Below are 25,461 nucleotides of genomic sequence, written 5' to 3' on the forward strand. Positions count from 1 at the left end.
TAGAGAAAGAAAAAGAAAAAGAGAAACAACAGTAACAAATACAACCTCACATGAGAAGAGAACAAAAGGAGTGCTTAGAATTTGTTTTTGTTTTTGTTTTTTTTTTTTAAGTACAAAAATGTAGCACTTGGGGAGGCAAAGTTGCCCAGTGTCTCTAACCAAGTCGAAGATGAAGTCTGCCTTTTCCTAGTGAAGTATTTATGCAGTCTCTGCCACGGAATAGGAAGGTTAACTAAGAGTGGGGAGGACATCGTCCCGGTTCCAGCCAAGGCCCCATCGTTTGGTAGCTGTGTGGCCTTGACTCCACTGTTGAACTTCCATGGGTCTCATGCTTAGCCACTACGCTCACCGTAGTAGATCGATATGAGAGTCTGGTTAATGTACATGAAAACTGTAGGGCCTGGGAGAGAGTTCTGGATAAATCATGGCTACAACATTGGCTGGTCATAACTCCTTTTTTGCATGCCTAACTTGAACATTCATTCTTTAAGGTGAGACTCTGACTAGTGTTATTGGGCAAAACCATTCGCTTCAGAAAGGAACCTTCATGACAGGCCCAGATCACCAACCTGGTGATAGACTACTTCCTACATATAAAAAGATGATGAGATTTAAATTGGCTCTGAGTCATAATCCCCAACTAAATCTTCAAATGATCAGCTCTGTCTGCACTTGGGACTCAGGAACGTAGGACAGAGAGTGCTGTGAGTTACAGCAGGGAGGAGCAAATATCCTCTGAGATCCTCCGTGTAATCATGGGGAACTCTCACTGAGACCAAAGTCTGGAAGGTCAGCTACCTGGGTTGAAAAACTGAGCTGTCTGTTGTTGAGAGTGAGCGGCTCTGTTACTATAGGAAATGGAAACAACCGATAGCCCTCTGGTAGTCCACTAACTCAGGAAGGAAGGAAGGAAGGAAGGAAGGAAGGAAGGAAGGAAGGACGGACAGAAATAAGGACAGAAGGAAGGACAGAAGAAAGGAAGGAAAGACAGATGGAAGGAGGGAAGGACAGAAGGACAGAAGGAAGGACAGAATAGATGGAAGGAGGGAAGGACAGAAGGACAGAAGGAAAGACAGAAGGAAGGGCAGAATAGATGGAAGGAGGGAAGGACAGAAGGATGAAGAATGGAAGAAAGGACAGAAGGAAGGACAGAAGAAAGGAAGGAAGAAAGGACAGAAGGAAAGAGAGAAGAAAGGAAGAAAGGACAGATGGAAGGAGGGAAGGACAGAAGGATGAAGAATGGAAGGAAGGACAGAAGAAAGGAAGGGAGGAAGGACAGAAGAAAGGAAGGAAGGGAGGACAGAAGGAAGGAAGGAAGGTAGGAAGGAAGGGAAGAAGGTAGGAAGGAAGGAAGGAAGGAAGGAGTAAAGAGGAGCTGGCGTGGGTTGGTTATGGTTTGCTATTACAGCACAGTAGTCCAGATGATGAAATCTCCATCATTTCTTCTTTTTTTAATAGGTTGCCACCACCCTCTCTCTAAATGTCCTTCTAGCTTTATTCCCTAACAACCCTGCATCTTAGCACCCAGAATATCGCACCAACAAAGCAGGCTTTAAGCTCACATAAGAAAACCACAGGTGGTGGGGAAAATCACCCCTGGCCGAGGGGTTGCTGTCTCCATTCTAGGAGTATGCACCTCCCATGCTCTCTGCTAGACAACAGCACAAGGTTAGGGGCTGGAGGGTGTGAGTGGGGGGGGCCTGCTGTCTGTTTTTGACAGGGATGGCCGCCCTGCTATGCCCATTGTATTGGCCAGTGCTGTAGTTCTGGAGAGCAATGAGAGGGCGATTGAGCTTGGACAGACTGAGGTTGGGGAGCAGGACCATTTGCGGTAGAGAAAGCATTCTGTAAAGGCTGCTGCTCAGGCAAACAGCAGTGCAGGGCAAGGCAAAAGCCTCACTGAGAGAGTCTGTGCAGACACCTCACTCCCTGGGATGAGCTCATGACATCAGACGAGCTTTGATCCAGGGATTTCGTATAAGGACTAAGGACTCACTGGTTCAAAGAAACCTATGTGCTTTCCCCATGTTTCTCTGTTCTTCCTCATCTTAAGGCGGACTTCCTCCACGATCACAAGGTGGATTGCAGAATCAACACAGCCACGGGATTCCTCCTTCCTGCTGATATCGGAGTTGATATTCTATATCCACGGTTTCAAACACCGGGATACAAACTGAGGGAAAGTTGCAACTTAAAAGTGAACCAACAACAATGCCAAGCAACCAGAGCTTCCAGGGACTAAGCCACTACCTAAAGACTATACATGGACTGACCCTGGACTCTGACCTCATAGGTAGCAATGAATATCCTAGTAAGAGCACCAGTGGAAGGGGAAGCCCTGGGTCCTGCTAAGACTGAACCCCCAGTGAACGTGATTATTGGGGGGAGGGCAGCAATGGGGGGAGGATGGGGAGGGGGACACCCATAAAGAAGGAGAGGGGGAGGGGTTAGGGGAATGTTGGCTCGTAAACCGGGAAAGGGAATAACACTTGAAATGTAAATAAGAAATACTCAAGTTAATTAAAAAAAAAAAAAAAGTGAACCATCATCACCGTTTCACAAGTATGAACGTTGGTAACCTCACATGCACCACGCAGTAAGGGAGGCCATCCAACCTGCTCAGAATGGATTTTTGAGGCTTAGCGAAATATTAATCGTAGCTAAAGTTGTCATATATTAAGCATGGTTTTATATGTCGGGGATCTCCAGAGAGGCAGAACCTATGGCATGTATGTGTGGATATATATGGATATAGGTGGAAAGAGGAGTAGGGGGGAGTGTAGCTCAATGTTATAGCACTTGCTTAGTGTATAGGGAGTGGGGAAGGAAAGAGAGGAGCAGGGAAGCAGAGAGGAGAAGAGAGGAAGGGGGAGGAGAGGAAGGGTGGGGAGGGGAGGGGAGGGAGCGGGAGACTTTATGTATTAGCTGTCATGACCTTAGATTTCTGGCAAGGCCGAAGTCTGCAGGACTGCAGCCGGCTGGAGAACCTGGAGAAGAACAGCCCTTCAGTTCAAGACTAAAAGCGTGCAGGCCGGAGACTCGAGGTCAGCTGAGGATACAGCTCCCGCCTCAAAGCTGCCTGCTTCAGAACCCTTCCGCTGCATCATCCTACTGCCGTCTTGAAGGGTCAGGTCTGAGTAAGCTAAGGAAGGAACCAGGCACTGGCGCACAGCCAGGTTTCCAGAGAGCAGGCTTGGTAGCACGGGTCAGGCTACCCAGCGATGTGACTGAGCTTGGGTCGATCTCTGGGAAGTTAAACGTCACGAAAGGGATAAATTACCAGGAAATCTGTGCACGGTGTGTGGGTTTTGGCATCTTGCTATACAAAGGTGGGCAGCCTGAGAGGCAAGCGGTGGATTGTTGAAACTGAGAAAAGGAAGGAAAGAAGGATGTCGTGGTTCTGCTTTGCAGGGCATGGGCACCGTGTCCGCAGTGCGAAGACAAACATCATCAACCCCAGCTGTGCAGACAGTGCTGTCCGTGCTCCGTCTCGTCGCAGAAATGACTTGTCACTCAGCACTTTCATGACAAAGGGATTGTGGTGATGAGGGTGGTTATATCGAACATAAGTTACGAAAATCACATTTCGTCTTAGTGTTTTCTCCCTGCCAAACCTTCTAGAGGATTTGAATGCGAGTCTAGGGGTTTAACTATCAACATCAAAGGGTTTCCTTCTTAGAAGGTGCTAAGTTTTAACCATTACTCTTTGTTACTTAAAAGGATGTGTTTTTTCGTCTCTGTGGTTTGAAATGTGTACGTCAATTTGTCCGGAGGGGGTTAGTGAGCTGAAATTGTGGTTTTCTTGGCACAAACACTCCCTGTAAATACTGCCTTAGATTAAGCTTACAGGAATAGACCCTTCTCTAAGTGGAAGGTTTCAGAGCAAACAGTAGATTGGACATAGTGGTTGTGAGTTTTAATTGTCTGCCTGACGCATTCTAGAACTCCTAGGGAAGGAAGTCTCAATGAAGGGTTCTCTAGATCAGGTTTGGCTGTGGGTGTGTTTATAAATGCAAGGATTAAGCGACTTAGTGATGAGCTTTGAGTACAAACCTTAACATCCCAGCTATGCACTGGCTAAGGATCTAAAAGTTGATCAAGTGGGAAATCCAAGTCAAGTAAGGTGAATGATTGCGTTGTCCTCTTAAAACAGCTGTTCTCGCCTTCCCGGTGCTGCGACCCTTTAATGCAGCATCTCATATTACAGCGACCCCCACCCAACCATGAAATTATTTTCGTTGCTACTTCATGACCGTCATTTGCTACTGTTATGCGTCATAATATAAGTATACAATATGCAAGATATCTGGTATGTGACCCCCGTGGAAGAGTCATTCAACCCCTGCAAAGGGTTGCAAACCGCTGTCTTAAAAGAAGGTTAAATAAGCAGGCTGAATATATAGTAGGACGGGAGTCTTAACCCTTAAGTGACCTCAAGGAGTATTATTAACTGTAGCTATGAGGTTCAGCAAAAGTTACAGTCTCATAGAACGTAAGAAATATTCTCATGACCGTTGTTCATTGGGAGTTATACTTACTACATTAATCGATATGGGAAAATACATTTGGAACGGGTGGCTGCCCCACTTCCTCCTTAGTATTCCTGAGCTGTGCAAGAATGAGAAAGAATGAGTAGAGCAGGATCAACGAGCTTGCGCATTAGTTCATTGCTTCTGCTCTTTACTGTGGATTTAATGTGGCTAATCCTTCCAAGTTCCTGCCACTCTGCCTCAGTGGACCGTAACCTGCAATTATGAGCTAAAATAAACCCCCTCTGCTTAAGTTGCTTTTATTGTGGCGGTATTTTCTCCTCACTGTGGTTTACATATTTATCTATTTCTTTTTTCTTTCGTCTTGGTTTTTTCTTTTTTAAGATTTTCATTTTATTATAGTATCATATTTATTTGATTATATCCTTATCACTTAAAATAAATTTTAAGTTTAAATAAATGTTGATCATATTTATCCCAGATACATGCTTCCTCCCCACTCGCCGAACTTTAAATTCTTTAAAAAAAAATCCGCCAAACCAGGAAAACAAAACAATAACAAAAACATCCCGCCAAACTGCAGCTAAATAAAAGCGCAAACAAAAACCTGTGGGGTCCATTATGTGCTGATCGACTACTGAATAGGAGCCCTGCCCTGAGGTGGTTGCCATACCTCAAGTCCTCCATTGGGAAAACTCATTTCCCCTCTTCCAGCAGCTATAATGGGAGTTCAGTTGTTAGCCTTTACCCTAGAGGCTAGGTAATCATTCATTCACTCATTAATTCATACATATATACATTTGAAAAATATAACAAGGGGCTGGGGATTTAGCTCAGTGGTAGAGCGCTTACCTAGGAAGCGCAAGGCCCTGGGTTCGGTCCCCAGCTCCGAAAAAAAGAACCAAAAAAAAAAAAATATAACAAAAAAAATAACAAAACCATGACATTGAAGTCGGACAAGACAAAACAGAAGGAAAGGAGCCCGCGAGAAGGCACAAGAACAAGAGAGTCAATCACTCACACACCGACGAATCCCATAAGAACATTAGACTATCAGCTATAATATACGCCGAGGACCTGATGCAGACCCACACAGGCCCTGCACGCGTTGTTTCCGTGATTCCTATGAGCTTTGGCCATGTTAGTTTAGATGGTGTTGTTTCCTTGGTGTCCTCTGGCTCTTAAACTCTTTCTGCCTCCTTGCATACGGGGTTCTCCAAACTCTGTGGGGAGGGATTTGATGGAGACGACCCAATATGGCTGAGTATCCCAAGGTCTCTCTCTGCATATTATCTGGCTGTGGGTCTCTCTGTGTTCTTTCCCATCTGCTGCAGGAGGAAGCTTCTCTGATGAGAGCTAAGCCAGGCACTGATCGATGAGTCTAGCAGAATGTCATTGGACTTCATTTCATCACTCTCTATAAATCTTTCTCTGCTTGGACCTGTTTTTTTTTGGTTTTACCTTAGGTCCCCGGACTATCTAGTTTCAGGTTCTTGGTTATGCAAGCGGTGTCGGGTAAGGGTTCCATCTTGTAGAGTGGGCTTTAAGTCAAATAAGTCATTAGTTGGTTGCTCCCACGAGCCTGGACTCAATGTCACCCCTAGCATATTTTGTAAGAGGTACATCATTGCAGATAAAGGGTGGCTGGCGTGGTGCTCTGTTAAGGAAATTTTACCAAAGAAACAGGGAGCAGACTTAAGATAGGAATTGGTATTGAGAAATGAGGCCTTGGCTCATACAAACCTGACTGCATGGCTTTTAGGCCTTTTGAACTGGGAGGAATGTGGAAGAGATCGGAACTTTGGACTGGAAAAGCTGTTGAACGCTGGAATCAGAGGACAAGTGAGCTATTGTAGTGGGAGTTTTGAAGCAAGTTATGCTGAGGGAAACATGAACAGTACAGGCCCACCCCATGAGGTTCTAGAGGGGAACAAGGATTCTGTCAGGAGCCAGAATAGGGACAGTTTGTATGGGAGTTGGGCTAAGAATCTACCTTCCTTCTGCCAGTGTCCTGTGAAGTTTAAGGATAGTGGGCTGATTATTTGGGGCGTAGGGGATTGTGTTGAAGAAGCAGCTGTAATTGATAGAGTAGTAGTACATGCCAGTAAAGTATTGATCGAGGGCCAGTGGGCAGAAATGGACACAGCTGTGGTCCAAGAAGTCCTGGGGTAGAAGTGGATGCTTTTGAAAGTGTTACATACACGATTCTGGATTTGAAAGCCATGAGAGGTTCAAAACTGAGGTAATCATGAAGAGCCACCAAGGCCCGGCCTGGCTCTGCGCTACTAAATCAGGAGAAGGGTCGGGTCTTCAGGTCCTCATTATTTTTAAAAGTTTGTCAGAATTGATGAAGCATCTGTATTTGAAACACCTCTGGTTAGGCTTGGGCCGCCGGTTTCCTGGAGTGCTCTCTGTAGGACGCAATGGCTGGAAAGCACAAGTAGGGGCTTAAATAAACATCACAGGGGCAGAACAAAGAACAGTTACTCACACCGGGTGATGAGCAAAGTAGTTCTCTTGCATTTTTAACAATCTGTCTTCCAGAGACAGGTCCTGTTGCTGAGTTTTGGGCTAATTTAAAACTCTATCTCTCAGAGTCACATCAGAGAGGGACCCGAGAGGAGAGGCGATTTCATGAATCCGTGGAGGTGATGAATCAGTTGAAGTTGGGATTTTAAAATGTCCACCGAGCAAAGTTGCAGACTAATGGAGAATCTGTGCGTCCTGGGGTGGAAGAACTGGAGAGGCAAGGCTACCTAAGACCTTTGAAGCTTAGGTAATCTCATCGAAAACCCCAGATGATGCACACGTGACCGTGGAACTTAATATTTTCCCAGCTGGAATGTTTTTCTTCTGGGCTTCTTTCTCGTTACCGATTCTTCCCTTTGGGTATAAGTACATGCATTCTTGCCATTACATGTTGGAAGTATTTCACTTGATTTTGATTTTATAGGAGTTCATAGTTAAGAAATTTGGACTTAGGAAAGACTGAAAAATTTAAAACGTGTGGAGACATTTAAAGTAGACTGATTTTGCATCCTGAGATAAGCACGAAGCTTTGGAGACTCAGTATGGGGGGAAATGGATTAATGTAATGTGCTTGTAGACAGTACACAGCCTAGAATTGCCCGGAAGAGGCATCTCAGTGAGGTATAATCTAGGATTTTCTGTTGTCTTGCCTGTCGATGATTATCTTGCTTATATTAGTTGAGGTGGGAAGTCTCACTGTGGGAGGCGTTATCCCCTAGGCTTAGGACCATATAAGAATGGAGAAAGTGAGCTGGGTACAGGCTCTCCACTCTTGACTACAGATGTAAGTAGCCACTTCTTTCCAGTTCCTGCCACCGAGACTCCCCTGCCAGGACGGTCGGCAACCCGGGAATTGTGAGCTCAAAGAAGCCCTTCCTTCCCCAAGTTTCTTTTGCCAAGGTATTTTATCGAAGCAACTGGAAAATGAAACTAATGCATAAATGCAATCTACTTTTAAAGGTCAAAGATTTGGGTTCGAAAATTAAGTTTTACCAGGCCCGTAGCTCAGAATGCAAAACTATCTAAAGGGGCAATAGTCTATATTTTCACTTTTGAATATGGCAAGCACTCATTACCTATGAACATTGACCGACACGGCGAGACAAATAGCCACATGCTATGAGCATGAAGAATACATCTGTATCTGGATCACTTGGTACCAAAGACGAAGGCAAAAATCTCTCCACAGTATCGTAAAATTACACGTCTCTGTTTAAGTAAAATAGGTGGCCAGAATTAATTTCAATTGTTTCTTTATCCCTTTTATATTTATGTGGCTAATAGAAACTTTAGAAGTGTCAAGATAGTCCAGTCTGTAAAGGCTCCCGTTGGCAAGCCTGGTCATGTGAGTCCGAGCCCCTGGACCCATGTAGTGTGGTGGAAACAGAGGAAATCAACTCTCACAAGTTATCCTCTGACTTGCACAAGAGGGCCATGGCACATGTGCACACATAGGTACACACACATACAGTCACACACACACACACACACACACAGAGAGAGAGAGAGAGAGAGAGAGAGAGAGAGAGAGAGAGAGAGAGAGAAAGAGAGTCACACACACCCACGATAAACAAAGAAATATGCAATATGAATTTTTAAAGAAAATTAAAAATCAATGCATAAGTCTCCCATGATGCTATTTGGGCTACAAAACGATGCCTGTTGTTTCTGCCTTTTCCTCTATGTGTCTGTGGCCATGGAATCTCCTGTTGTTCACTGAGGCAGCCTGCCGTCTGATACCTGTGGCCTTTTGCTTTTGTGGTTTCTACCTCTGGTCCTTCCTCTGCTCTTTCCAGGAATAACTTCCTTAGTCAACCCATCACCGCTGTGGAAGGGTTAAAATGCGGTATCCCAATAGCTTAACGATTACTGTTAAAGACACTTGCAAAGCAAGAGGTGCGAAGAAGATTGATTTGTACTTCTAGATGCTTCTTTTTTAGTTTTTATTCTTTCCCTTCCTTTCTTCCTCCCCACCTGCCCACCCTCTCCCTTACCCCCCACCACACCTTGGTAGGTTCCCATCCCAGTACCAGTTGATTTCAAAGCCACGGTGGTTCTTCTACTCCCCTTTCTGAGTTCTGGAGTTAGAGGTGGGCCATCTTGCCCTGCTCACTTTCTCTTCCTTACAGGCATAAATGAGTTTCTCATCTCAAAGACACTTTCCCTGCACTGGAAAATGGATATTCCATGTGGGGTGTTGGGGTTCTGAACAGCCTTTGATAAAATAACTTACCTTCTAGTTCTCTCCATATGGTTTGTTGTTTGTTCACAGAGTCCCTTGTTCAGTTTAGTAAACATGGGAGATGGGAGTGGCTCTAACCACCTGGCATCCTTAGGTCCTCACGAGAGCTCCTGTGTCGGGCCTATCTGACAAAATTAATGTGTGTGCTTTTCTTCTGCGAATCTATCCTTATCTCAGTTTATTCCTGGATGTAGTATTTTTTTTTGCCTCTGTGCTGTGCTTAGCATTGACAGTGGTTCTTCTTATGAGGCATTAAATCCAAGCCTCTGCCTGGCTTTTGTGTAAGAGATTTTGAAATTACACAGTGACTTAGTTTTGAGTATGGAAGTTGTCGCGAGGCTATGGGGCCATTTCAGGGGCTCCTAAGACTGAGTCTTTATGCCAATAGCACAGATGCTCTGTAGCGGCTTGTGTCCTCATGCTAATTGTGCCCCCCCCCCAAATAAACCTGTTTGCAGGGTCCTGCACATAGGTTAAAGGAAGTTTGCTCCCAGTTGGCTCTGATTGGGAAATAAAGTTGCCAAAGGCCAATGGCTGGGCAGGGAGACAGAGGCAGGACCTTTAGATTTCCCGGACAAGGGATGCAGAGAAGAAGAGAGTCCATTTGAGAGGAGCATAAGACAGACCCTGCGACCAAGGAGCAGGAGGTGAAAATGCTGAAATGTAGGTGCAAAGGGGAAGTGGTCCCGTGGGAGCGCTGCCGGGAAGGAAACAGGGCAGCAACCGATAACATTTAGATTTAGAAAAGGTTAACTCAGGAATACCAGAGAGGAGTGTGTGCTTGCCACGGGGAGGTTTGGAAGTGCCAGGTCATTGAGCTAGCAAGGTATATTAAATATAAAGGTTGCATGTGCCACGTCTTTCATTCGTGAATCCGGAGTTCTTAGGTGAGCGCAGAGCCATGCGCGCACCCTCCGGGAGCACAGAGCAGCCTTTTAATATTTACTACAACAATGACCGGTACTGTGGGCTACTAAGTTATCCCATTGTTTGTCTCTTTGCATCCACATAGGTAACGGGCGTGTGTATGGCTTTTATTGCTCGTGCTTCAATTTCGTGAGAAAGACACCTTTCCCAAGCATTTCTGAACCTGGAAGTGTACTCAGAACGGGACTGTGGTTCAAGACCCATAGCTAATACTACTGTTGAGCCTGGCCTCGGGCAGCCCTCAAAAGCCATGCTCAGCCACCCACCCCGTCACAATAAGCCAATTGAAGAAACAAAGTAAAACGCAGAGGAAACAGATTGATTCATTGTGGCACATTGGGATGAGGGAAAAGAGGTCCTGTGATTCCCTAAGTTTATCTTCAGGATCCTGACATGAGGTTTGGTCCAAGTAGGACAAGAGATACAGAAGGCAAGCAATCCTGGTCCATGGCCTACCCACGGCTGTTTCTATTCCAGTCTTCCCTGCAAGTCTCTTTCAGGTAAACAAGTTCCTCCTCTGGCTGGTAAAAGTCTTCTGCCCCTTCCCTCTCCTAACAAGAATTCCTGGGAACATTTCAGCTTCTTGGGGTGCACTATTTCAACAGTTAACAGCAAAGGGAGGGTCGAACTTTAGAGCAAGATGGTTGCATTTCTCATAAATGTTTTGTCCTTCAGCTGCCCTGCGGCTTGGGCCATCTCTGTGTTTGCCTCTGATGTAGCAATAGATAAGAGCGTGTATCACAATTTGCTTAGCAGTGCGGGAAGCTCCTACAGGCAGATTATAGCTCCCACAATGCTAAGCTGTAGGTTGCACCAATGGTGATTGTCACTTGGGAGTGTTGGTTTAGAGAAACATGTCAACTCAAAGAGGGTCCTTCCCACACTCCCAACCAAGTGCCCTAGCAGGTTCATGCTTGGTCCATGTGACTCAGACATTTCCTGCTCTCACATACTTCTGGTTCATACTCACCAGAAAAAAAATTCCCTGGGCTTAGACTCTTGAGACAAAGTTTGTCGTTTAGCGTCTCTGGTCCATTGTAGAAGCACTTGCACTGTGAGAAGAGGAAAGTGGCCAGCTGTGCAGAATAGATGAGTCACTGCTTCAAGATTGAGGAAGCGAATGTTTTTTATCTGGGGACTTTCAGGAGGAGGTAGTTTCTTGACTACAAAAACAAAATAAAGGGGAAGGAGAAACAGACCCAAGTCTCTCCGTCCTTTCTTTGCTAAATATTCTACCTCTTCTGTGCTTCCTTTTCTCATGTTTCTTGTATTGTGATGATTTCTGTTACAGATGAGTATGATGACTACCTAGAGTTGATCACTACTCGGCATACACATGAATCAAGCATCACACTGAGAGATGGATTAGTCAGTCGATTGCTTGCATGAGGACCCGAGTTTGAATTCCCAGGTAGGAAGAAAGCCTGCAATGCTGTGGAGGCTCAGGCAAGATTTCTGGGGCTCATTGGTCAGTTGGTCTAGCTAATTCCTGAGCTCCATGTTCAGCAAGAGATCCTGTGTTCAAAAGGAAGATAGGGAAGCAACTGGGAGAAACAGCTGACATTGTCCTCTCACCTCTGCACACATGTGCACACATATGACTTCTAACCTCCACACACATGCACACGTATGACGTCTTGTCTACACACACACACACACACACACACGTGCACAATATGACCTCTTGCCTACACACACACACACATGCACACATATGACTTCTTGTCTATACACACACACACACAATATGACCTCTTTTCTACACACACACACACACACACACACACACATACACACATGACTTCTTCTCTACACACACACACATGCACACATATGACTTCTTCTCTACACACACACACACATGCACACACACATGCACATATATGACTTATTGTCTACACACACATGCACAATATGACCTCTTGTCTACACACACACACACACACACACACACACACACATGCACAATATGACCTCTTGTCTACACACACATACACACACACGCGCACACACACGCACACATATAACTTCTTGTCTACACACACACACACACACGTACACATATGACCTCTCACCTTCACACACACGTGCACACATATAATAAAACATCACATCGTACTTCATAAATATAATAAAATTCATTGTCATACTTTTTTCTTTTTACCTCTCAACATTATAGTTTATTTACTAGGATCTTCATTCAGAGACTGCTTCTGCACAGAGCTGGTCTCTGGGCTTGAACTTGTGTTTTGGGGAATCCTCTCCTGCGGACACCCAGGATGAGATTGAATTGGACAAACCCATCGTTCTTCTCTCCTTCTCTGCTTGCTCATTTTTACTTCCCCTTCTTCTCCACCCATTTCGAGAAGAGTTGTAGGAGGTGACCTCACCTCTTACAGGAGGAAACAGCTGCTCCTCTTCTCAGCAGTGGTAACACCTAGGTGAGTCAGGGCTCTGTCTTAATTCTTTTTTGGGCACAGGTCCACCAAGCATTTTTCAGTCAGCCATTCAATGCTCAACACTATTATCATGTAGGAGATTCTGGGACGCCAGCTTGTATTAAATAACCGAGCCTTTATTTACTTATCTTTCATGCTGTATTTTAACTAAGTGGCTTGCTGTGATGGAACAAATTAACCTCCTTACTAATAAAATTAGATAATTAGATGTGTGGTTTTTTTTTTAAAAATATCTAATTTGGCCCCTTTTTTCCTGGAAAGTAGACTGGAACACTTGACTTAAAGCAAATTTTTGTTAATTATGAAATATGGAGAGACATTCCTTTGTCACAAGTGAATGTAATTACTCGTTTTAAAAAAGTGAATAATTCTGAGTTCTCATCTCTCTATCTCCCTCAGACTCCCTGTTCCCTTCTACCCTCTCTTGCAAGAAGATCTTCGGTTCTCACTTCTAACAGAGTTTGATTTTTACTTGGTTTTGCACCTTATTTAAATGGTGTTGAATCTTACGTGCTTCTGTCGTTTATCCGCAGGCCATTGAAGCCAAGGCTGCATTCCTACTTGGCTTGCATTGTGCAACTGAGTTGTATCCTAGCACATGCTAATGTGTATTATTTTGCAGATTCTTTTGCTAACCAATAGTCTTTAAATGTGGCCTATGACATTGTTTTCAATGCATCCCTGGGTAAAAAAAGAGAAGTATTTAACCAAAGTTAAACAAACCCCCAGGCAGCCAATAAGCATGATCTTGTCACCCACGGGGAGAGCTATTACTATGATTTTTATTTATTTTTTCCAATGTTTAGAAATTACTTTATTATTTTATGTATGTGAGTGCTTGCCTGCATGCAAATCTGTGCACTGTGTTGTCTGGTGCCTATGAAGACCAGGAGATGGGATCAGATCCCCTGGAAATGGAGTTGGAGAAGGTTGTAAACAACTTGTAGGTGCTGGGAATTAAACCCCAAGCCTCTGGGGGAGCACCTAGAGCTCTTCACCACTGTCCCATTTCTCCAGGCCCTCCAGTATTTTAAGTGAATTGCTTTGGGATATTTTGTAGCTAAGATATGCCAAGTGCTTGATTTTGAATCCCAACTTAGTATTGCGTTTTAGCAACTTCTTCTGTATAAATGCTTTTGAAAAAAATATTACTTGAAAATGTTATATATTGTGATTTTATAAACGAATCATGTGCTTGCCTCTGATGCATTTAAAATGCTTCTCATTATCTACAAAACAAAAATGGCAGTTCATGACATTTTGCTTCTTATTTTCCTATATTCCTGCTTAATTACTGGGTGACCATTTGAGTTTACAATGACTTGTCAAATATATGAACATTATAGACAAGCAACCCAGTGTTGGGAACCTCCTGGCCTAGAGTGGGTTGAAATGAGACACAGAGTGGGACTCTGGTATGGCTTTAAAGACTGATGATCTCCAGATGTTCTAGCTCTCTAAATATACTGAATACAGATGATAACTTCTAAAAGTCCTAAAAAACCTTTTTGCATATTCTTAGGGTTAAAAACTTCTGGCTTAGGTGACTAACACCATTAGCCTAACAGCAGGGGTATTAATTGGCCTTTGTTCTATCTCTGCAGGAACTGCACAGCTCTAACTTTCAGCCTGCTAGTTGAAGTCCCCAGGAAGAAAAAGGAACACTTTGAAAAGTGAATTCAGTGTTTATTTCTAAGTTGTAAAACGTTTCATATGAAGGCTCTCTAAGACAAAGGGGGAAAGTGGAATGACCTCTTTCTACGTCCTCAGCACTTACACATCTTTCAGCATTCATGATCACATGGTAGAAAGTTCATCACAAGTTTACACATACATTCACATCTTAAACATGCATATTCATCAGGTGTATTTATGTGGCTAAACATCCATCACCTGTCACAGTTCCACAGGTGCATGTAGAGTTAAAAACCATAACTACGTTATTAGTGAAGTTTTGTGTAGATAAACCAGTCAATATTTTATCTTCTGTCCTAGCCTATAATAAATAGTTAATTCCCCCATTATGACCTTTGGTCAATGGTTTTACAACCTTTTGGAATGTGCTCTGAGTGGTAGATGCCTGCTATCTCAGAAGCAATTAACTCGTGAAAATAAAGACTGGCAGAGTTCTCATCTCCGTTGTGACTATCAGAAAGGTTTTAATAGCAGTGTCATTAAAAGACCTTAATAATTACTATAAATCTAGGAATTCTTATAGGATCATCATTAAGGATTAAGAAGTCATCTCACTTGTTGATATAGCATCACAAGACGGTACATATTTTAATCCAAGACAGACCATCTCAGGAAGATCACCTGCTAGTTATTAACTTGTTGGCTCTTGACAACCCAAGTAAATAACTCCAAAAATCTTTCCAGTGATAGTTTATACTCACAACAGTGACGCGCGAAAGTTCCCCTGAGTACTCGTAACTGCACTAGGGATTTCTATCTTGCCAACAAAACTTGTCGTTGAACGGTGACCACTCAAATTTCCAATGAGGTTGAATATTCTTATGCTTACTTGATTTTTGTATTCTTGTTTCCTGGTTTTATTGTATGGTTTATATATCAGCATTGTTTACTACTATTCCTGCTTTTTCTCAGAAAGATAGGGTCTGTGTTTCCGGTCTGACTTCTGGCACAAATAAGTAACCTCTGGGGAATGGAGGAGGCTTGATTTAATAGTGACAGACTATTGCTGACATTGCAAGACGGGCCGATAATGACATGTTGTTGGGGGCCTCTTTAACTTCAGAGACTCCATCTTGTTTATAGTTTCCATTTTGTAGTAGACTAGATTCTAAAACACAGCTGAATTCTCAGAAATGGCTTCAGACTCCAGGTGCCCCGTATGAACTTAGACCGCAGTATCCTACCCTATGCTGTATTGGTTAGCACCCAGTTGGGACTGAAATCCTGTACATGCTCTGATTGGCTGGTCTCAATCTAGGCCAAGTTCTTAAGATAGTCATCTTGATGGGTAGTAACCCACTTAAGATGCCAGATGTAAGAAAAGTTTGCAAACATACAACATGCATACACCTAATTGGTTGCCTCTACTCCACCTAGCGTGTGTGTGTGTGTGTGTGTGTGTTTCTTTAAAAGATTGCTTGTCCTCCCCTAACCCCCATGCTGACATAGTTTGAATATTGAAACCAGCTGTCTCCTTGATCAATTTCTGAATACTTTCATTGGCTTGAACTTAGTTTTCACAGAGAATTATTTCCCCAATTCTTGGATCTTAAAAAAAGTAATTCTGAAATCAGGCATTCAGAAACCTCAATTGTCCCAGCATTTCATAGAATTTATCGATGTTTTTCATTTTCTTTCAACATTTCATAGTTAACGAGAGATTTCCTCAAAAGGACACGCCCTCCCTGGTCTTTAGAGGTTCCAATGCCACTCTTGTTTGTCGATAACATAGAATACTGGGCTGCTAGCATTTTTCTTTTCCAGCACTTTTTTTCTCATTAAGTCAGTTGTTCTTGGTTGCAGTTATTTTTTTTAAAAGTGTGCTGCTAACTAAAGTGTCCTCCATACGATACCCTCTGGGACTGAACAGAGCCCGAGTTCTCACTGTAGCCGTGTAGCAGAGGTTTGGCACAAAACATACCAGCCATTTACAAGCAATTCTTCCTAATATTTAAATTCTTGCTGTTTGAACTCACTAGTGTTCACTTAGCAGACTCTATATTGAGAAACTTGGGTATGCGCTTGAGCAACTCATTTTGAACTTCTAGCTTGCACTATTTTAACATGTAAAAATACGCCTTTCCTATGTCTCCTGTGCTTACAATTATTCTATACTCCAGATTATAAAAACGAAGTCCAAAAGTATGATATTTGATACATCTCAAGTCATGTGTTTAATAAGCAAATTCTGAAACTTGCATGTATGGGATAAGCTATATTCTAGTTACAGAATTTATGTATTTAAGAATCTAAAAATTTGGGGCTAGAGAGGTGGCTCAGTGGTTTGAGAGCGCTGACTGCTCTTCCAAAGGTCCTGAGTTCAAATCCCAGCAACCACGTGGTGGCTCACAGCCATCTGTAATGAGATCTGATTCCTTCTTCTGGTGTGTCTGAAGACAGCTCTAGTGTACTTATATATAATACATAAATATATAAATCTTAAAAAAATTCTTAAAATTTGTCAAACCAGAATTCACAGTTAGATTCTTCTGTCCCCTTTCTTTTCTGTCTTTGTTTGTCCCCTCTCTTTCCTTCCCTTTCCTCTTTGACTTTGTTCTTCCCTATCTTTCTTCTTATTAATGATTTCGTAATTTTTATTTATAGTTAATAGATGCTGCAGTTAGGCCGGTAAATAAAGCATCGTCCTCGTGGAACTTCATTCCTAAAGTCAGATTCATAAAATGTTTATAAGCAGCCAGTGCATGCCTTGTGCGTGTTTAGGACTTGGGACAGTTGACTTAGTCATGGAGTCACTGTGACTGTCACTGCAGTGTGCTTTCCATCACATGGGAGAGCTCCCTCATCTTCTTTTGTAATCACAGGCTCTACCCTCCACCAGTCCCTGGCAAACCCTTGTGTGTGCTCTGTCTATATCGGCCGATCTTTTCTTAAATGCCAGCTAAAGGGAACCATTGGATTTTGTGGCCTTTTAGACCCAGCCGCTTTTACTTAGAATGTTGTTTTGAGATTCTGCACGTTACTGATACACTTCAGCTTAGTTCTTCTTTTTATTTAAGAGGAGAATTCTAGTTACCCCTTCGCCATCTCATGGTCGTTTGGATCGCCCCCAGTTTTGGAGACTATGGACAATGAGGTTGCTATTATAGACATTTTATTTGTAGTTGTCTTGTGTATAGGGTTGGGTGGGGAGGTATGTTTGAATCCTGTTGCAGTAAACACTTAAGAGTTAGATCGCTGGGTCCTATATGAAGTAGTTGTTTATGAAAGAACTTCCTCCACAGCTTTACAAACCTACGACAGCAGATGAGAGTTCTAGCCAGGCATTTGCTAGTATTTGGTACTGTCACTTTAAAAACTCACTTGACTCTAGTCACTTGGACAGCTTATGCTTTCTTAGAAAACATCAGTTTTTCCATCTGCCGATAGTCAGCACCATTGTGTTTCACTATCTCGAATTGCCCTTTAAATCAACAGAGACTGAGCCCTTATGAGAACAGAGGGGCTCCTGAGTAACTCTCACCTGTGGTTATACTGGAAGACTCGTCTCTGTGGAATTAAAGAAGATGGTTAATGTTGGGAAATATACGGGGACACGCGGCATGTCAGAAGCACATGGCTGTGCTAGGTAGGCCTACTAGAGGCTGTGATAGTGCACCTGACAGAAGCTTGGTGGAAGAATGCTGTACTTTGCCTCATGGGTGAGGCTGTACAGTCCACACCCACAGGGAATTCACGAAGGAGGGAGCAGCCTGCAGCTGCCTCTGTGGGAGCAGGAGGTGCTGACTACATTTCTGCTGCAGTCAGGAAGCAGAGAGATGGCCCTGACTTGTGACCTGTGACCCAGTCTGCTGGCTGCTGTCTAGGGCCAAAATGTTCTACAACCTCCGCGAATGGCTTTACCAGCTGGAGAACAATTGTTCAAGCATATCATCTTGTGTAGGGGACTTTTCCTTTCAAAAAAAAAATAATAACAGTGAGGAAATGGGTAAGAAAAAATTCTCAGCATGCTGGGAGAAAAGCCAGAGAATCTGGGACCTCCTCAAGAAAATCTTTGTTCCAGAGTGACTAATCAGGATGGGTTGTTGGTGGGAACAAACAAGGGACTCTTCCAGCTTACTCAATAATCCAGTCCTAGGGGAACAGGGGCCTGAACTAAGTTATAGTGTTAGTAAGAATGGAAATGATAAACATTTAAAAAGATGAAGATTTAATTACATTAATATCTGGATATTGATGAGAAGGTTCGCAAAAAAAAATGTTGACACAGTTAAATTTCACATTTTGATGAGAAGGATCCCAATATCAGAGTGAAGGGTTTTTATTTTATATTTATTTTTAATTGTTTATTTCATTATTTTATTCCTATGCACGTTTTGCTGGCATGTACGTCTGTGCACTGTACGCATGCAGTGCCTGTGGGGGCCAGAAGAAGGCGTTGGACTCCCTTGCAAAGGGAGTTAGATATGGTTATGAGGAACCATCTGGGTGCTGGGACTTGAACCGTGGTTATCCTGGTCTTAATCACTGAGCCACCTCTCCAGTGCCGCAGAAAGGCATTTTTAAAAATCCCCATCTTGCTAAATTCAGTGGCCAGGCAATTTTCCAGCTGTATTCGAATCCTCACAAGTATTGGCATTCGACGCGCATGGCCACTGGGCACAAATGGCGCACCTCTTTTCTTAACCCCCGGCTACCACCTTTGATTTTCTTTTTGCTTCTTACCACTTCCTTTGACTTTCCTTCTGCTTCCTGTCCTTGCCCGGTTCCCTTGCCTTTCCTCATCTCTAACTGTATTCCTCTAGCCTGCACCGAGCCTCAGACTGGCGTATCCACTTACTCAACGCTAATGTCTCCACGAACAGACTCCTTCCTGGTCTCTGGGACTCCAAGCTCACATTTTCTGTGGCTCCTCTATGTCAAGTGCTCAGGTCCCAAACTGAAAGTCTTCCAAACGTTCCCCTTTCTCTTACGTGCTAGTTCCCATCTAGCACCGCTTTTTGGTTTCTTTCTTCTTCTTCTTCTTCCTTCTTCTTCCTTCTTCTTCTTCTTCTTCTTCTTCTTCTTCTTCTTCTTCTTCTTCTTCCTCTTCTTCTTCTTCCTCTTCTTCCTCCTCTTCCTCTTCCTCTTCCTCCTCCTCCTCCTCTTCCTCTTCCTCTTCCTCCTCCTCCTCCTCCTCCTCCTCCTCCTCCTCCTCCTCCTTCTTTCTTCTTCTTTTTTATTTGGAGACACGGTCTTCCTATGTAGATCAGGCTGAACTGAAACTCACAATGATCTACCTGCCTCTGACTCCCAAGTGCTGAGAGTGAAGGCATGTGTCACCATTCCCACCCACGGCGTGTTTCTCACTTTATCTTCGAAAACTTAGGCCATCTTTTCCCCCTGTCCCTGGGTTGACTCACCAGCACCTCACTCAGCAGGAGCCAGAGTGACTGAAATAAACAATAAATATTTATTTTTTATTGCTCTGTTAAAAGCCTCTCAGTGGCTTCTCACCTCATCCAGAATTAAAGTAAAAGCTCTTAGACTTGAACTAAGTGGCTAAAACTCGAAAATAGTCAAGTCCTTTCCGTTGCTCTGACCCAGAACCAGTTATACATGGTAGGGATCCCTTCCAAGATCTCCGGGGGGGGGGGGGATATTTGAAACCTCATGTAAAGCGGTTTTCTTTATATATGTATATGAACTGCAAACTTGCATAATTTCACTGAAAAGAAGCACTTGATTACTTCCCTTTGTATCTTCCTATTGTTGGAACCACTGGTCTTATGTTTTTTGACCATTATTAAATAAAATAAAGGCATCCTGAGCAGAAGTGTTGTAATACAACAGTTGCTCTGGTAATTGAGCTGGCTTTTAAGGGGCTAACGGGGGTAGCATTTAAACAGCACAATTCATAGTTCACATCCCAATAGGGAAGCATAGTAGATTTCATTATCCTGTTTAGAACGGTTAGCAATAGAAAACGCACATTGTATCTTTCTGAGGTTTTCCGTTTAATACTTCTTGGGCAGTGCTTGAGGCAGTGAATTTGAAGACCGCAAAGCCACGGATAGAGAGGGGCAACTGGAACTCGCATTGCTCATTGGACGACGGAAAGACAAGATGCTTGCTGCAGTTATCAGTAAGTATTTAAAAGGGTCGAAGGTCAAGCAGTAAAGAATGTGGTGAGACCTTTTGAGCACCTTGTGTTGTGTTGTAGTGACAGGGAAGTGTAGTGATTGTTCCCCCCTCCATACCCACCCCCAATAGACAGGAACCAATCTGATGCAACATACAGCCAGGTCTTTATTCTATTTGAGCTAGCCCAGGCCCCTGCAATGCACCGCCATCATACAGGGTGGGTTTGTGGGCGGGGGGAGCCCTGAATATCTATTGGTGCAGGGCTTTATAATAAGCAGCAAGTGTGGATGAACGTGCATGCATCTAATTGGGAAGTTGCTATGGCCTTTAACACAATTGGCTGCTGCTGGGAGTCATATCATAATTAATTTCTGCTCCCCTCTGCGTTGGTGGTCGTTAGGCAGGGGGCAGTCTTGTAACCTGCGGGTACAGGTTTGTTGGGTCAATCCCCTGGAGATGCTCATCTTGTTTGGGATTAGCCTAGAGACCGGAGCTAGGCTTGGGTATTGTTGGGGGGCAACCTGTTAGTTTACGTGAGTTCAAACTTAGGTCAGGTTCTCTAAAATGGAGTCTGAACTTAGAAGACTTGGCCTCTCAGTGTCCGTGTAGCTGGCTCAGTTCAGACATACTCTTGGCAAGCCCTGCCTCGGTCTTCCTTGGCTTCCTCTGCTCTGCTCGCTCTTCCTTACAGATTGGCACAACCCACTTCCGTGTCAGCTTCTGGCCTGCGCTCAAATGTCCACGGGGTGGCATGGGGATTCTGGGAAGGAGCTTAGAGAGGTATGTCAATGTGGTTCAGTCCTGTAGTAAGAGTCAGTTTGGATTTTAGGGATCTAACAAAGGTATTTATGTCCACAATTTCTAAGGTAATAGATTTTAAATTCTTCCCCAAACGTGTATAGCTCTTGCTTAGGAGTTGAATATGTGACATTCAAAACAGAAAGCACCATTACATGGTAGGGGCATGCCCAGGAATAGGGTGGGATATATCAGAAGTCACCAGTTTGTAGTTCCTTCAGGACAGAGGCGGCCTGATTCTAAGGTACTCACTGGAGAAATGCTTTTAAGCACGATAATTGATTGAAGGAATGGAGAAGGAAAAGAACAAAAGCCTCATGTTTATAAGGACGCAGGGTTTGTAAAGAAGCAAATAATGTAAAATAAAATAAAATAGATTGAAGACTAGCACAGCAGTTCTGGTCAGAGGCCTGTGGTTTTGAATCTTGCCTTGTAACATATCAGTTATGCATCTGCTTCTCTAGGACTTACTTGCCTCTCTGGTAAGTGGGGATAACAATGACAACGTTTTTGTGGAATTTTTGTGACCAATAGCTACAGTAACCCAGATAAAGCCACAGGGTTTATTGAACACAGTAAGTACTAAATGGGTGCTATTTAGAATTTTTAGGATTTATTTGCTTTTGTTCTACTTGCATGTTTTGCTTTGATGTATGCATGTGTACCACATGGATGCCCGATATCTGAGGAGGCTAGAAGAGGGCAGTGGATCTCTTGGGGCGGGAGGCATAGATGGTTATAAGTCACCACACGAGTGCTGGGGAAATGAATCCGGGTCCTCTGCGAGATTAGCAATTGCTCTTAAATCCTGAGATTTTGGTCAGCATTTTCACAGCTAAGGGAGATATTCCTTATCAGGAGATGCTCAAAGGCTACATAAAACAAAAACAAACAAACAAACAAACAAAAAACCAAAACTGTGTTCTAGTCGGTAGAAAGAGTGTAAGGCCCTGGGTTGTGTGTTAGAGAACACCAAGCAAACAAGGACCTCTAAATAAACAGGGTTGATGCAGATATGAACTCACAGACACTGAGGTAGCATGGACAGGGCCTGTGTGGGTGTGCACCGGTTGGGTTCCTCATCCCTAACCCAGAGGCTATCTCCAATTGATAACCGTCTGCAAATGAAAATTTAGTTCCCTGTAAGAAGTCTCCCCAGGAAAACAATCTTCTCTTAAAGGCCAGCTGCATGCTTAGCGGTAGATGGCCAACAGAACGTGAACTCAACAGTGTATCTGGAGGTTCTTGATTTCATAACATCATGTCTGGGATTTTCCTTTTTCAAAAAGTTTATATTATTTTTTTGCTTCATTTTATGAATATATTTCTCTTTTCCTTTTTCATTCTACAGATCCTTTGAATACGTATTATGGCTTCCAGTTTAGTGTTTTCCTGAATTTCTGAGTGTTTGAACAAGTGGGTCTCTGTTTCTTGTGCCTTCTTTTGGGGGTTCTTTTCCTTCTGTTCATTTTGTCCATGTTGGTATATTTTGGTATGTTAGGTTTTGTCTTGTTTTATTATATTTTATCATGTTATTATCTCTTAGAAGCCTGTACTTTTCTAATGAGAGACAGAAAGAGGTGGATCTAGATGAGAGGTGAGATGAGGAGGTTGTGGGAAGTGTAGAGAAAGGAGAAACCATAATCATGATAAATCGTGTGAGAAAAAAATCTATTTTTAATAGAAGGGAAATTTTTAATGTCCTCTTTTTCATAGCCCCAAGTGTGCATACAACATCCCCAATCACTTTTTGGCTTGTTGGGAGGATAGGATTGTTTATGCTATAACTGCCTGTGGTTTCCCTGAGGGGAAGTTACATCATGCAGTTGTTTTGGGCTGATCCTTTAAGAAATTCCTCTGTTGTTACAAAGACAGAAAAATTTATGAATGACCTAAAACACCACCTAAAACCTTGGACTTTCTGGTTATTGAAAGATCACACATTTCTGAACCATTTTCTGTCCTTTGTATGAAGGAATAGAAATAACTTCGTCTTGGCAGCTGTCTAGACGTTAGGAGCAGACAGAGAAGACAGCATCTTTAACGTTTGACTTTAATCCATAAAATGCCCAGGCCCTTTTCCAAAACAGGAAGATCACTATGCTCTATTATTTGGTATGGGGATATATTTAGGGTAGAATCTATTTACAATATTCGTATTTATTAAGAGATAAAGACTGCAAATGCCCTATTCCAATTCACAGTTTAGACTGTGAGTTGGTCCCATGTAACTGCTTGTCTCCACCAAGAAGTCCTTACACGCTATCACTAGGATGTTGGTCAATTCATGCTTTTTAAAATAAAGACCTCTTTAATCCAACTTTCTTCTAGGAACTCTTCTAGCTTATTAGAAGTAGCTAAGAAACGTGTGTGTCATCAACTATGGCAGCTGGCAAAGCAAGGTATCTAGCTGTAGATAACTGTGTGGGGGTGTCTATTCACCAAGCACCTACTGTGCGTCAGGCAACTATTCCAAGGCCCAGTGTGCTAAGTTATTACGGCTTCCTGGAACCTCTTTTGTTTCTGGGTTCTGACTGGCTACCCCAATTGGTGCCACTCTGTGTTGCAAGATATATAAGCGGTGTTAAGAATATTTTCAGGCTGAAATGAGAAGATGCCAGGATCGATTATGCCTTAGCTCAATATCTGAACTGGGCATCACACTGGCCATTACTAGAACCGAAGTACAGATGAGAGCTCCACATTTTCCACTGTGAACCCAGGAGGGTAAAGCTCTAAGCGTGAGGCCTGCCGTTGGTCACTAGCATTGAAAAGTATAATTCAAACAACAGGAAATTAGTATTGTTGGTTATTTTTGTTAGCCACAGTTGGTTAATAGATCAGTTGTCATTAGTAGCTTAATCAGTTGTTTAATCGATTAATTATCACTGATTGCCTGCTTCACAAACACTGGTGCTCCATTTTTCATTTCATCACTAAAAAAATAAAGCCTTACTCTTTTAATTTTTTTTGCACTTGACAACCTTGCATTTAATTTATTTATTTTGTTGGATATGTTATTTATTTACATTTCAAATGTTATCCTCTTTCCCAGTTTCCCCTCCACACTCTCTCCCCTCCCTCTTCCCCCTGCATTTATGAGGGTGCTCCCTCATCCACCTAACCACTCCGGCTTCACCTCCCTAGCATTCCCCTACACTGGGGCATCGAGCCTCCACAGGACCAAGGGCCCCTCCTCCCATTGATGCCAGACAGTGCCATCCTCTGTTACATATGCAGCTGGAGCTATGGGTCTCTCCATGTGTACTCTTTGGTTGGTGGTTTAATCCCTGGGAGCTCAGGAGGGGTGTCTGGTTGGTTGGTATTGTTGTTCTTCCTATGGGGTTGCAAACCCCTTCAGTTCCTTCAGTCCTTTCCCCAACCCTTCCATTGGGGAACCCATGCTCAGTTCAATGGTTGACCTCAAGCATCAGCCTCTGTATTTGTCAGGCTCAGGCAGAGCCTCTCAGGAGACAGGTATATCAGGCTACTGTCAGCACGCACTTCTTGGCATCAGCAATAGTGTCTGGGTTTGGATCCCCAGGAGGGGCAGTCTCTGGATAGCCCTTCCCTCAGCCTCTGCTCCACACCTTGTCTCTACATTTCCTTTAGACAGGAGCAAACCTTGATCAAAAATCTGGAGATGAGTAACCCCATCCCCCAACCAGGGTCCCTGCCCAACCTCCGGACATGGTCTCCATAGGTTATTCCTTACTTCTTCTTGGAATTTCAGCCAATGTCATCCCTGTTGGGTCCTGGGAGACCCCTACTGTCCTGGCATCTCTACATATCTCCTTTCAACTTCCTGACACCCTCCCATCTCCTCCCATACCTGCTACCTTTTCTCCTTCCCCCTCCTCTCTTCCTCCCAAGTCCCTCCCACCTTCTATCTCCTGTGAGTATTTTGTTCCCCCTTCTAAGAAGGGCTGAAGCATCCACACTTTGATCTTCCTCCTTCTTGAGCTTCATGTGGTCTGTGAATTCTTTCTTGGGTATTTCGAGGTTTTGGGCTAACATCTACTTATCAGTGAGTACATACCATGTGTGTTCTTTTGTGACTGGGTTACCTCACTCAAGATGAAATTTTCTAGTTCCATACATTTGCCTGTGAATTTCATGGTGTCATTGTCTTTTAATGCCTGAGCAGTACTCTACTGTTGTTTCCATTCATCTGTGGAGGGACACTTGGGCTCTTTCTAGCTTCTGCCTATTTTAAGTAAGGCTGCTATGAACATAGTGG

Source organism: Rattus rattus, chromosome 2 (genome assembly GCF_011064425.1).
Source record: "Rattus rattus isolate New Zealand chromosome 2, Rrattus_CSIRO_v1, whole genome shotgun sequence".
Lineage (NCBI taxonomy): Eukaryota > Metazoa > Chordata > Mammalia > Rodentia > Muridae > Rattus > Rattus rattus.